This window comes from Bos mutus, chromosome 18 (assembly GCF_027580195.1).
Source record: "Bos mutus isolate GX-2022 chromosome 18, NWIPB_WYAK_1.1, whole genome shotgun sequence".
Lineage (NCBI taxonomy): Eukaryota > Metazoa > Chordata > Mammalia > Artiodactyla > Bovidae > Bos > Bos mutus.
This window is the reverse complement of record NC_091634.1, coordinates 46,623,582-46,638,235: the sequence shown is the minus strand read 5'-3', so window position 1 is coordinate 46,638,235 and position 14,654 is coordinate 46,623,582. Positions and strand designations below refer to the sequence as shown.

Genomic DNA, 14,654 nt, shown 5'->3' with positions numbered 1-14,654 from the left:
TTTTGGATTTGGGTGGTGTATCATGCTGTTAAGAGGCCTTGTTAAGAGGGAGTTTTTTTTTTTTAATTGGTGGAAAATTGCTTTACAATGTTATGTTGGTTTTTGCTGTACAACACAAATCAGTCATAATTATGTATGATGGCACTAGTGGTAAAGAACCTAACTGCCAGTGCAGGAGACATAACATGCAGACTGGATCCCTGGGTGGGGAAGATCCCCTGGAGGAGGGTGTGGCAACTCACGCCAGTATTCTTGCCTGGAGAATTCCATGGACAGAGGAGTCTGGGGGTTTACAGTCCATGGGGTCACATAGAGTCAGACACAAGTGAAGCAACTTAGCACACACCCACCCCTCTCTCTTGAGCCTCCCTCGCCTCCCCCATCTCACCCCTTTAGGTCAGCATACAGGACCAAGCTGGGCTCCCTGTGTTGTATAGCAACTTCCCACTGTTTTACTCATGCTAGTTTACCTGTGTCAGTGCTTCTTTCTCAGTTTGTCACACTCTCACCTTCCTCTGCTGTGTCCACAAGTCCATTCTCTACTAGGTCCATCAGTACCGTTTTTCTAGATTTCATATATACACATTAATATACTTGTTTTTCTCTTTCTGACTGACTTCAGTCTGTATCAGAGGCTCTAGGTTCATCCATCTCACTACAACTGACTCATTTGTTCTTTTAAATGGCTGAGTAATATTCCATCGTATACATGTACCACATCTTCTTTATCCATTCATCTGTTGATGGACATCTAGGTTGCTTCCATGTCCTGGCTAGTGTAAATATTGCTGCACTAAAGAGTGAGGCACATGGGTCTTTTAGAATTGTGGTTTTCTCAGGGTATATGCCCAGTACTGGGATTGCTGGGTCATATGGTAGATTTACTCCTAGTTTTTTAAGGAATTTTCCTACTGCTTTCCATAATGGCTATGTCAGTTTACATTCCCACCCAACAGTGCAGGAAGTTCCCTTTTCTTCACATCCTCTACAGTATTTATTCTCTGTGGGGTTTTTTTTGATGTTGGCCATTCTGACTGGTGTGAGGTATTACCTCATTGTAATTTTGATTTGGATTTCTCTAACAATGGGTGATGTTGACCATCTTTTCATGTGTTTACTGGCCATCTGTACGTCTTCTTTGAAAAAATGTCTGTTTATGTCTTCTGTCCATTTTTGATTGGATTATTTGTTTTTCTGATATTCAGCTGTATGAGCTGCTTATATATTTTTGAGATCTTTGTCACTTGCTTCATTTGCAATTATTTGCTTGAATTATGAGGGTTGTCTTTTCATCTTGTGTATAGTTTCCTTTGCTGTGCAAAAGCTTTTAAGTTTAATTAAGTCCCGTTTGTTTATTTTTGTTTTTATTTCCATTAATCTAGGAGGTGGGTCAGAGAGAATCTTCTTGCCTATGTTTTCCTCTAAAAATAAAAGTGAAAGTCACTCAGTCATGTCCAGCTCTTTGCAACCCCATAAACTGTACAGTCCATGGAATTCTCCAGGCCAGAATACTAGAGTTGGAAGCCTTTCCCTTCTCCAGGGTATCTTCCCAACCCAGTGATTGAACCCAGGTCTCCTGCATTGCAGGCAGGTTCTTTACCAGTTGAGCCACAAGGGAAGCCCAAGAATACTGGAGTGGGTAGCCTAGCCCTTCTCCAGCAGATCTTCCTGACCCAGAAATTGAACCCAGGTCTCCTGCATTGCAGGCAGATTCTTTGCCAACTGAACTATCAGGGAAGAACTATATAGTTTCTGGCCTTGCATTTAAATCTTTAATCTATTTTGACTTTATTTTTGTGTATGGTGTTAGGAAGTGTTCTGATTTCAGTCTATTACATGTAGCTGTCCAGTTCTTCCAGCACCACTTATTGAAGAGGATGTCTTTTTTCCATTGTAAACTCTTGACTCATTTGTCAAAAATAAGATAGTCATAGGTGCATCAGTTTATCTCTATGCTTTCTATCTTGTTTCATCCATCTGTATTTCTGTATTTGTGCCAGTACCATACTATCTTGATGACTATAGCTTTGTAGTATAGCTTGAAGTCAGAAAGGTTGATTCTTCCAGCTCTCTTTTTCTCTTTCAGGATTGCTTTGGCTATTCAGTCTTTTATGTTTCCATACAAATTGTGAATTTTTTTGTTCTAGTTCCGTGAAAAATACCATTGGTGGTTTGATAGGGATTACATTGAATTTGTAGATTGCTTTGAGCAGCATAGTCATTTTGACAATATCGATTCTTCCAGTTCAAGAATACAGTATATCTCTCCATCTATTTGTGTTGTCCTTGATTTCTTTCATTATTGTCTTATAGTGTCCTATATGCAGCTTTTTTGTCTCCCTTGGTAGGTTTATTGTAGGCATTTGATTCTTTTTGTTGCAGTGGTGAATGGGATTATTTCCTGAATTTCTCTTTCTGACTTTTCATTGTTAATGTATAGGAACGCAAGGGATTTCCATGTATTAATTGTGTATCCTGAAACTTTACTAAATTCATTGATTAACTCTAGTAGTTTTTTTGGTGACATTTTTTAGGGTTTTCTATGTATAGAAAAACATCTATACATGTATAAAAAATATATTAAAAAATCTATGTATAGATGTTTGTCATCTGCAACCAGTGAGAGTTTTACTTCTTCTTTTCCACTCTGGGCTCCTTTTATATCTTTTTCTTTGCTCAGTGCCTTGGCTAGGACTTCCAAAACTATATTGAATAATAGTGGTGAGAGTGGGCACCGTTGTCTTGTTCCTGATCTTAGAGATTAACCCTTTCACTTTTTCACCAGGGAGAATAATGTTTGCTGTGGGTTTATTGTATATAGCCTTTATTAAGTTGAGGTAGGTTCCTTCTATGCCAATTTTCTGGAGAGTTTTTATTGTATATGGATCTTCAATTTTGTTGAAAGGTTTCTCTGTATCTGTTGAGATGATCATATGGTTTTTAATCTTTTAATTTGTTAATGTGATTTATCACATTGATTGAGTTACACATATTGAAGAATCCTTATATCCCTGGAGTCAACCCCACTTGATCATGGTGTATGATTCTTTTAATGTGTTGTTGGATTCTGTTTGCTAGAACTTTGTTGAGGATTTTTGTATGTATGGTCATCAGTGATATTGGCATGTAATTTTCTTTTTTTGGTGAAATCTTTGTCTGGTTTTTGTATCAAGGGACTGTGGCCTTATAGAATGAGTTTGGGAGTTTTCATCTTGGAGTTTCTTATCGTGTAAAAGTATATTAATATGTCTATTGCACTGAATGACGATGGACATTTTCTGGGAAGAAAATCAAATAGGTGTGTGGGTACCACTATGATCATTTAGGCGCTGCATTTAGCTTACTGTATAGGTTCCTAGCAGAAGGCTATGGAAACTTGTAGTCTCTTTTGTAAATGTAATACAATTCTGACTTAGTATAACAACCATGCTTGGTCATAGCTCTATCATCCACTTTGCAAAAGAAATCAGGTATATCAAAGTTCTCTTCTTTCCAATAAATACATGTTGGCAGTTTACTCAGTAAGGGGGAGGCATAATGGGGCCATTATTCATAATCTTTTGAAGAATTATTTTTCAGCTTGTCCTAAAACTTTAGCCTAAGCATCTTTGGACACACTGAAATGAAGGTTAATTTAATGAACACAGAAAGGCTTTATGCATCTGCCTGTGCCATTCCTTGATAAAATGTTTAACATTATTAGTGTTTCCATTAAAAAGGTTATCATATTAGTCAGAATTCTTTTATGGCAAACAGTCTGTGAAGCAGGCTGATTGTAAACACCTGCACCAGAAGAAATGCTTACTGCGTGAAACACTGTTATTGTCTCTGCTGTTCTTAGCATTACTGCCTAAAACCTGAATTTCTTGGTGCTGTAAGAGTAATCATCTTGGTTTCTTTTTTTACATTCCACTAGGGGAAAATATTTCAAAGTCCAGATTCCCGATTAAAGCTTTACACAAATGATATATTGAAGAAGAAAATGGGAACCCACTCCTGTATTCTTGCCTTGGAAATCCCGCAGACAGGGAAGCCTGGTCAACTACTGTCCGTGGGATTACAAAGAGTCGGACATGACTTAGTGACTGAGCATGCATGCAAAAAATGATATATAGGAGCAAACAGAAGCTAACCAAAGAAGAGAAAATTAAGCTATTACTGTTTTCAGTTTGCTCATTTCCTAACTGTATTTTCTGGGTCTCCATATTTACTTAATGCTAATTTAAGAGCCTGTTAAAAACTGTTCTTCTCTAAAGGGACAGTTCTTTGATAAGGAATTGATATTATTTATACAGATTTTGCTATGAGTTTCTGAAAGAAAAAAAATCTACACATGAAAAAAAAATCTATACATGAAGTAGTTTTCTTAGAATCAAGTCAAGTTGCTAAGGTTGTCTCTAGTTAGAATTTTATTTCCATCTTATTATCATGAATACAAAGAAGCCTTGTTGATATTAAGCTAAATAAAACATATTTTGGAAGAGGAATAGTAAACCTAAGACAAGAATTTTAACATCAGAATCATAAGTTTCTGTATACTATACTTGGAAATTACATGTGAGCATGATGAAATTTTCCTGTGAATATAAGACTGAAAACTGGTACCTGGCTATAATTTGAGATCTACACTGCCTTCATCCTGCTTTTTGCTATATATCCAGCCTGGGATGGATACAGCTAGAAAGATTGCTGTTTGAGCAGAGTCTCAGGATAAAAGTAAGAAGGCTAATTAATTGGGAATATAGAATTGACCATACTCTACATAAGCAGATTGAGCTTTAAAAATAAAGAGGATTGAAAATATCAATCAGTAAAAAAAATTGGACTTTCGTTATTCCAAAATAAATGTATTAAATGTAGACAGGTTTTGAATGGAGATAGCATTTTCTTCTGTTAAGATCAGAGTGAACAGAAATAGTCCAGGTCATGCCTTTATCTCTGTTTCATGACCATTTTGAAAAAGAAAATCTTTAAAGAAATAGTCAATTTCTCTTTTTCCTGCTGTACTTCTAAAAAGGCAGTAGAGAACCTGCAAAAGTGGTGTTGCAAACTACGAAACCACATTCTTATTTCCTGCTAAAAAAAAAGAGATGCTGCATATTAATTAGCACTCTGACCTAGCTCTGTGTCATCTGGTTAACAACTCAGTGGTTAAAATGAATAAGATCTCGGAAGATTGAATCATTTAGTTGCTCTTGACTGTTGTATTCTTGCCCCTCCCTGTGCCCTCGCTAAGAACCATCCAGTTTCTATGGATGTTAAGATCCCAGCCACCACATATTCGAACAAAGTCTTATTTATTCATTAAAGGACCCTCAGTTGGATATCTGCTTAACAATATTTTGTGGGCAATTAATTGGAATTATGGAAATAATAGAACATAAACCTTTAAAACCTTTAAAAATATTCTATAATATATGGCCTTCACTAATTCAGGTGAAATTTAATATTTTGCTCTATGTATACCTTAATGATGGAGAAGGAAATGGCAACCCACTCTAGTACTCTTGCCTGGAAAATTCCATGAATGGAGGAGTCTGGTAGGCTACAGTCCATGTGTTCGCAAAGAGTCAGACACGACTGAGTGACTTCACTTTCTTTCTTTCTTTAGTTCCTTTTGGAGAGGGAAATGGCAACCCACTCCAGTGTTCTTGCTTGGAGAATCCCATGGATGGAGGGGCCTGGTGGGCTACAGTCCATGGGGTTGCAGAGAGTTGGACACGACTAAGCAACTAACACACACATACCTTAATGAATAATATACAACAAAGCTACGTGACTTTTATTTCACTGTTAGAGCAGAAAGACTCATTATGCTATTTCCTGGCCCAAGACCTGAACTACCCACTGTGTTCTTAGAAAACAGTTAATTATTACAGTAATTTTTTTATTTTTAGACTTTTAGAAAATCAATGTTTGCCATGAAATAGGTAAATGAACCACAAACATGTTGTTTTAAACCAAATAAAATGTTATTTCAGATATAACATTTGACTTGTCTTAGAATAAAATAATCATTAGTTATACCTTTAATTTTTGTTTACATTTGAAAGTTTAGAAAATGTTCCTATGAGTCTGTAGAAAGCCATGTACTTTTTTGAGTTTTTTTGCATAAATAACCTTAAGAATATTTATCACATAAGAGTCATTTGAAAATCATGATCTTTAGATTGAAAATTTTTTGAGGTTAAACTAGAATAATGTAAGATAACATACAGTTAATGATAACTTTAAAACTTCCCCAAAACCATTATTTAACTCTAATATATTTTCTTACTCAATATTTTTTAAAGAGAAACTAACATATCAGTTGTTTAGCCTTGAAAAGAAAGCCTGACCTCCAGACTTGAGCTTGTGTTTTTAATAAATAATAGCCCCCCTCCCCTTATCCATGAGTATGCATTCTATGACCCACTCCCCTGTGGATACCTGAAACCATGGGTAGTACCAAATGCTCTATGTACTATGTTTTTCTCTATACATAGCTATGATAAAGTCTAATGTATAAATTAAGCATAGTAAGAGGTTAGCAACAATAGCTAATGATAAAAAAAGAATAATTTTATAATTTATAATCAGATCAGATCAGTCGCTCAGTCGTGTCCGACTCTTTGCAACCCCATGAATCGCAGCACGCCAGGCCTCCCTGTCCATCACCAACTCCTGGAGTTCACTGAGACCCACATCCATCGAGTCAGTGATGCCATCCAGCCATCTCATCCTCTGTCATCCCCTTCTCCTCCTGCCCGCAATCCCTCCCAGCATCAGGGTCTTTTCCAATGAATCAACTCTTCGCATGAGGTGCCCAAAGTACTGGAGTTTCAGCTTTAGCATCATTCCTTCCAAAGAAATCCCAGGGCTGATCTCCTTCAGAATGGACTGGTTGGATCTCCTTGCAGTCCAAGGGACTCTCAAGAGTCTTCTCCAACACCACAGTTCAAAAGCATCAATTCTTCGGCGCTCAGCCTTCTTCACAGTCCAACTCTCACATCCATACATGACCACAGGAAAAACCATAGCCTTGACTAGACAAACCTTTGTTGGCAAAGTAATGTCTCTGCTTTTGAATATGCTATCTAGGTTGGTCATAACTTTCCTTCCAAGGAGTAAGCGTCTTTTAATTTCATGGCTGCAGTCACCATCTGTAGTGATTTTGGAGCCCAGAAAAATAAAGTCTGACACTGTTTCCACTGTTTCCCCATCTATTTCCCATTGCAATGCATGCAAAGTCCTAAAATGTTCAGTTGAGTAAAATTTTTTTTTGAATTTTCACAAAGGATTCTTTTCTTTTGAGGATGGGTGTTAATTTCCTGTAAGTGTCAACAAGAGACTTTTAAAATGATGATATAGACAAAGCAGTATTTTAAAATATCTAAAATATTATATGCATATGCAGTTCCCAAACTTTAATTCTTGGGTTCCTAAAGTTGTTTAGTAAGTCATTTTTTGAAACTCAATTCATTTTTCAGTAGAAACTATACTTTAAATGATTTGTAACACCCACCAAACTTTTAAACGTGTGATACTGATTATTTCTCTGACATTACTTTGTTTTTCATCCACTTCTTCCTCCCTCTAGTTTCACTTCCTTCTTTCCTTTTCTTTATGTTTATCTTGGACTGTAGTGGAAAGATCAAGAGTTTGGGGGCCATGAACTTAGGAACTAGACAGTTTACGATTTGGAAAGAAGTTCTACCACTTACTGCTTAAGTGTCTTGAATTTTCTTATCTTCTTGATCATCAGTTTAAGGATTGACGAGAAAATATACTGAAGCATTTACTGTGGGACAAATACATACTTAAATGATTCTTCTACTTCATGCCCTTCTTTCTACCCTCCTTCCTCCTTTCAGCCACCATTTGGAAAATAGTACTTGTGAAAACATGTTTCATAGTTCTTGTTAAACAGGCAACTAAGGATGCATATGGGCTCTCTTTATAGGTACTCTGATAGTCACAGAACATCACAAGGAGAAAATGCATCCCTAGATGCTTCTTAACCATTCATCTACTCAGTGAACCAGCTGATATTTATAGAGGCCTTCTCCCTGCTAGTCATTGTGATTGATACACAGTAGCTTTACAATAAGAATCAAATGTGACAACCTAGGAAATATTTCTTTCTTTCTGAGGGCAGGTTAGTTATTCTGATACGCTGCTTATTCTAATCCCAATGTCTGTAACTAAGACAAGTCCATTTGTATTTGATTTTATTCATGATATTTCTTGACCAAGTGACCTCAAATATAAAAACCACTGATTGAGCCTGGAAATCTGTTTCAAGTTAGTGATCAAGTGCCCCCTAGTGTGCATGTGGACATAAGAAACTGAGGTCTTGGATTTTCATTGGTCTGTTGAAATTCAAATACAGTTGACACCTTGCTCAGTGTAACCCACAGTTTTGTTAATGATAAAGAGATAAAAATATACAGGTTTATTTCTACATTGTGGTTGCTAAGAGCTTTCCCAGCTATCACCCTCCAGGAAACTTCAAGCAGAAAGACATCAATTTCTTAGCACTTTTTTTATCTTTTTCATTGTATCCATGAGATTGCCAGTGACCTAAAGTAGGATTTCTGTGCAGTAGGCATCACTAACATCTTGAAAGTACATGTAATAGAGTTTTGCTTTAAAAGTTGCACCTTGAAAGATTTTTCTTCCATGACTTTCTTAAAACTAAAATTTTTACTTGAATTGCTAGTAGAGCTAGAAAAATTGTATATAAGTTTTTGATCCTACCCTTGAATGTATTAGTAAAATTGAACATGAAGCCAGTGATGCCTCAAGCCTGAGAAGACTCTATGTATATATTGTCAGACTGTTGCCCTGAGATAATACTGCCTTAAAATCTGTCATAGTCTGTGCTCTTCCTTTTACAAATATTATCCTAAGAAATCCTCCTGTCTTCTCTATGAGATGGGTATAATATGCTGTAACTGAAGCTCAGAAGAATTTAGCAACTCACCCAAGGTTATGCAGCCCATGACTGATAAACTGTTGATTTATGCAGAAGTCTCCACGGCAGTGTGTCACATATAACCTTTGTGGCATTAAGTGTGCTCATTAAAAGCAAAAATTTTACTAGCATATTAAGATACTGATTTGTATCCTATTTTTATTTGCATGCTGATGGTTAAAAACATATTTCTCAGTCATTTCTGTGTCCTCTGAGTTACCTATTTACTTTGCTCACTTAACCTTGGTTTTATAGTTTTTATCATCAGTCTGTGTGAATATTTTATATATTAGGTATACTTAACCTCTCAGTATTTTCCTAGTTTGCCCTTAAACTTTGCTTGTGCTGCTGTTGTTGTGGTTTTAATAAATACTTATTTATTTATCTGGCTGCCCTGGGTCCTAGTTGCAGCATTTGAGATCTAGTTCCCTGTGCTGTGCTTAGTCTCTCAGTCGTGTCTGACTCTCTGCAACCCCATGGACTGTAGCCCGCCAGGCTCCTCTGTCCATGGCCAGAGATCAAATCCAACCCCCTGCATTGGAAGCTTGGAGTCTTAGTCACTGGACCACCAGGGAAGTCCCCAACTTGTGCTGTTTTTTGATGAAGTAAATTTAAAATCTTTATGTATTAGATCCCTGTTAATTGAGTTAAGAACATTATATAAATTTGGGATTTTTTTGGTATAATGTATAAGATTGAGGATCTACATTTTCTTTTTTTTTTCATAGCTCATTTCTTAATATATGAATTGCTAATATGTATCACTGTAGCTAAGGATTTTTTGTTTTTACCCTCAACAATTATTGTTTGAGATAAACCAAGGTTATATTTCATAAACCTTTTCTGTGTATAAAAATGTAGATATTAATGAACCTAATCTGTCTTCTAAAGGTTTAAAAACAGCTGTCCCTATTTATATTAATAGAAATACTTGATTCTGTGAGATTTGGTACTGTATTGTCAAATGTAAAAGGCATTGCTCTTTTATCCTTGTTTCTTTTTTTAAAATGTTCTGTAGTTGGGCAGGTGTGAGTTCTTTCAGGGATCTTACCAGAAAACCAGTGCCATAGTTGGAGCAATGAGGAGCTCTGTTTTTGCCTCCTGAATGATAAAAAATCAATGCAGTAGGGTTGTTGCAGGAAGGGGGACCCCTTCCAGAGCCGGAAACTGAACTCTTGTCTAACACTCGGAAATGAATTGTCCGAGGAGACACATGTGCTGACAAAGCCAGAGATTTTATTGGGAAAGGGCACCCAGGCGGAGAGCAGTAGAGTAAGGGAACGCAGGAGAACTGCTCTGCAGCATGGCTCACAGTCTCGGGTTTTATGGTGATGGGATTAGTTTCCGCGTGGTCTTTGGCCAATCATTCTAATTCAGAGTCTTTCCTGGTGGTGCACGCATCGTTCAGCCAAGATGGATGCTAGCGAGAGGGATTCTGGAAAGTGGACAGACACGCGGTATCTCCTTTTGACCTTTCCAGAACTCTTCCGGTTGGTGGTGGCTTATTAGTTCCGTATGCCTTACCAGGCTCTGCTGTCATGAAACAACCCATGCGAATGGTTACTAAAGGGCCTGGCCAGGGTGGGCGGTTTCAGTCAGCGTGCTTCCCCTAACAGGGTGGGGAGGAATGTCTTTTAACTTGATCTTTTAAGGTATTTATCACTTTTACCATATGGAAATTAGTGATTGTGGCAATTAATGTATCCAGATTTGTTAACCCACCAATTTATTATTTTGTTTAATAAGTCTCTTGAGCGCCTACCAGATGCCAGTGCTATGCTAGGTAGTGTGGTATAGACATGAATAAGAATCATACAGCCTGTGGGTTATAGATGAACAGGTGGTATAAATTGGTACATGAAGCTAGATATACAGGTATAGTACAAAAAGAGAAATGAGAAGGAAATGCAAAGAAATAAGCTTTTTCAAGATTTGGTTGTCTGTTTGATTCATATCACTGTTAATAAATTAGCACTTATGCTTTCCAAGGATTTAAGATTTCTTAATTTATCTGTCATCATTTATAAATAACAATAAAGATACAATTCATTTCTATAGAATGACAGTGAAACATTAATTATGTAAAATGCTTGTTGGTAATGAAAATTTTTTCACATCTCAGTGATCAGACAAATAAGAAGGGGAAATAATATGCTACTATTTAGAATATCACTGTATTAATCAACCCTGCAGCATAAACTAAACTAATATTAATAAATTGAAATCACATGCCAATATTTGGCATAATCAAGCCCATGTTAACTTGGTTTAAATTGCAAAAGTATATTTTTTTCAGAGAGAGAGAATATCCTATAATACACTCCCTGATTGGGGTAGGAAAAGGATGACATATCAAGGCCTAAATTGTTTACTGTTTCCACCTCTTGGTTATCTTTTCCATCGTATAGAATATCATTGTTCTTAAAGGGTAAGATTAATATGTGGTCAGGAGACTCTGAAGAGACTATTATGTTTGAATCGAAATTCTGTCATTTTCTAGCCATGTGCCAGTTGCTTAACCACCCAATGCCTGTGTTTTGCCATCTGTAAGATAAGGGCGTATTGAGGATTAATGTATGTGAAATGCTTAAACAATGCCAAGAATGGAGTAAGTGCAAAATGATGCTGTGGCTGCTGCTGCAGAGGCAGCAGTGGCTGTGGTGGCTTCTGTGGCTGTTCTGCTGCTGTTTCTCCTCCGTTTTCTTACTATTCTATTATTTTCGTTTTTATCACTATGAAAAATATCTTCCAAGAGTTTCTAAGGACACCTTTGTTTTTTGTCTACTAGATAACATTGTACGTGTGCCCTGAAATTGCCCCAGGATAGAAATACAGTGGGAAACAGTCCCAAAGCTGTAAAGAATTTACTATCATTTTTGTGGTTGACTCCCTCCTTTGTTTTTCAGAATTATTCACTGCCTAAAAACAGTACCTAAAAAGCTATGGTAGATGGGCTGTAATTTTTTTTAATATTATGCTTGGATAAATATGTATAAAACTCAGCTTGTTTTTATTTTATGTTTTTACTTTTTATTGGGGTATAGCTGATTAACAATGTTGTGATAGTTTCAGGTGAACAGCAAAGGGACTCAGCCGTACATAGACATGTATCCATTCTCCCCCAAACCCCCCTGCCATCCAGGCTACCACATAACAACCTGTTTTATATAATCAGCATAGAACTGAAGATCAAAATGAAATGAGCATTTTCATAGTTTAATTGCAGTAAAAATAAACACCTACTGACTCATTTTAGGAGAAGTTGGATTCTTTTTTTTTGATTTATTATTCAGTTAACTTTCACATGTCTGAGCATAACAGAAACTTTAAGATATGCTAATTGCTGGGTCAGAGAGTATGCTTGCTTTAAATTTGCATACATACTGCCAACTTGCACACCAAAGAGGTTATTCAGAATTAAATTTGAGGATCCTCCCCCCCACACTGCTCCTTCCCAGCATAGTCACCTCCAGGCCCTCAGAGAATCCATGCTACAGAGAGCCCCAGGTGTCACTGGGTCTCTCTGAGGTACATTAGAGCGGAAAACAGCAGAGAACATTGACTTAGTACCTTCTTCTCACCCACCCCTCCCAAACACACTAAATTGTCTTCCATGTATCTTTGTATTTTATCCAGAGTTACCATAAGGAACTAAAACATGAAAAGAGCTTCCATATTATACTATAACAGCAGTCAAAGACATTGCCCTTATGCTGGTCAGTGCCCCCTAAAAAATGCTCCATCTTAGAAACATCTTTCAGAATTTAGTGTTAGGAAACACTGTCTTCCCTCAAGGATCTAGTTTTCTTCCTGAGACTGCAAACTCATGATTTTAGAACAACTTTGCTGACTTAAAATTACAAACATTTCGCCTATTTAAAGTTTACCTTTCAGTTGTGTTTAGCATATCCACAGGCTTGTGCAACCATGCGTGCTAAGTCGCTTCAGTCACGTTCGATTCTTTGAGACCCCATGGACTGTAGCCCGCTATCTGCTGGAGAAGGGAAGGGCTACCCACTCCAGTATTTTGGGGCTTCTCTTGTGGCTCAGCTGGTAAAGAATCTACCTGCAATGTGGGAGACCTGGATTCTATCCCGGGGTTCGGAAGATCCCCTGGAGAAGGGAAAGGCTACCCACTCCAGTATTCTGGCCTGGAGAATTCCATGGACTGTATAGTCCATGTGGTCGAAAAAAGCTGGACATGACTAAACGACTTTCACTTTCAAACTCCTCTGTTCCTGGGATTCCCCAGGCAAAAATACTGGAGTGGGTTGCCATTTCCTCCTCCAAGGGATCTTCCCAACCCAGAGATCGAACCCAAGTCTCTTATGTCTCCTGCACTGGCAGGCAGGTTCTTTACCATTAGAGCTAGCTGGGGCAGGAGAAGGGGTGCAACCATAACCACAATCAATTTTAGAATATTTTCATCACCCCTTACAAAAAAACCTATACCCTTTATCAGTCATTCCCTACATTACCTTTAATCACTTCATCCTTCCACCAGCATTAGACAGTCATTAGTCTACTTTATAGATTTGCCTATTCTGGACATTTTATATATACCTCAAATCATGTAATAAATAACCAAACTGATCACATGGATCACAGCCTTGTCTAACTGATTGAACTATGAGCCATGCAGTGGTGGGCCACCCAAGTTGGACAAGTCATGGTGAAGAGTTCTAACAAAACGTGATCCAGTGGAGAAGGGAATGGCAGACCACTTCAGCATTCTTACCTTGAGAACCCAATGAACAGTATGAAAAGGCTAAAAGATATGACACTGAAAGATGAACTCCCCAGGTCAGTAGGTGGCCAATATGCTACTGGAGAAGAGTGAAGAAATGACTCCAGAAGGAATGAAGAGGCTGAGCCAAAGTGGAAACAGCGCACAGTTGTGGATGTGTCTGGTTGTGAAAGTAAAGTCTGATGCCACGTGAAGTGAAGTGAGATTCAGTCAGTCATGTCCATCTCTTTGTGACCCTATGGACTATATGATAATGCTGCTATAAACTTTCATGAACAAGTTATTGTTTGACATATGTTTTTATTTCCCTTCATTTCCTACCCTGATTCCTAGGGGTAGAATTACTGAGTCTTATAGTAACTCTATGTTTAATATTTGGAGCACTTCTAAACTATTTTGCAAAGTAGGTATACCAATTTGGCTTCCAACCAGCAGTGTATAAGGGTTCTAATTTCTCTGTGTCCTCCCCAACCCTTATTCTTGTTTTTTTTTTGGTGTTGTCCTAATGGATATGAGGTTTTATCTATCTCATTGTGGTGTTGATAAGCATTTCCCAAATGACTGATACTGTCAGAGCATCTTTTCATATGTTTACAGTAAATCTTCTTTGGAGAAATGTCTATTCAGATACTGTAGCCATTTTTAAATTAGGTTATTTGTCTTTTTATTGTTAAGTTGTAAGAGTTCTTTGTATGTTCAAGATACAGGTCACTTACAAATTATGTGGTTTTCAGATATTTTCTCCTATTCTTTGGGCTGTTGTTTTACTTTCTTGATGGTATTCTTTGAGACACAAAAGCTTACAATTTTGACAAAATCCAGTTTATCTCATTTTTTCTTTGTTACATATGTTTTGATGTAATTTTATCTAATACAAAGTTACAAAGATTTACTCATATTTTCTTCTAACAGTTTTATACTTTTAGCTCTTACTTTTAACTTTTTAATCTA

General features: G+C 37.2%; 1 protein-coding gene across 2 annotated transcripts in view; it reads left to right on the top strand.

Annotated features, from left to right (window-relative positions):
• Positions 1 to 14,654, top strand: part of PHKB (phosphorylase kinase regulatory subunit beta) — a 227,914-nt gene that overhangs the window by 123,526 nt on the left and 89,734 nt on the right. The gene's annotated exons all lie outside the window — the stretch shown is intronic.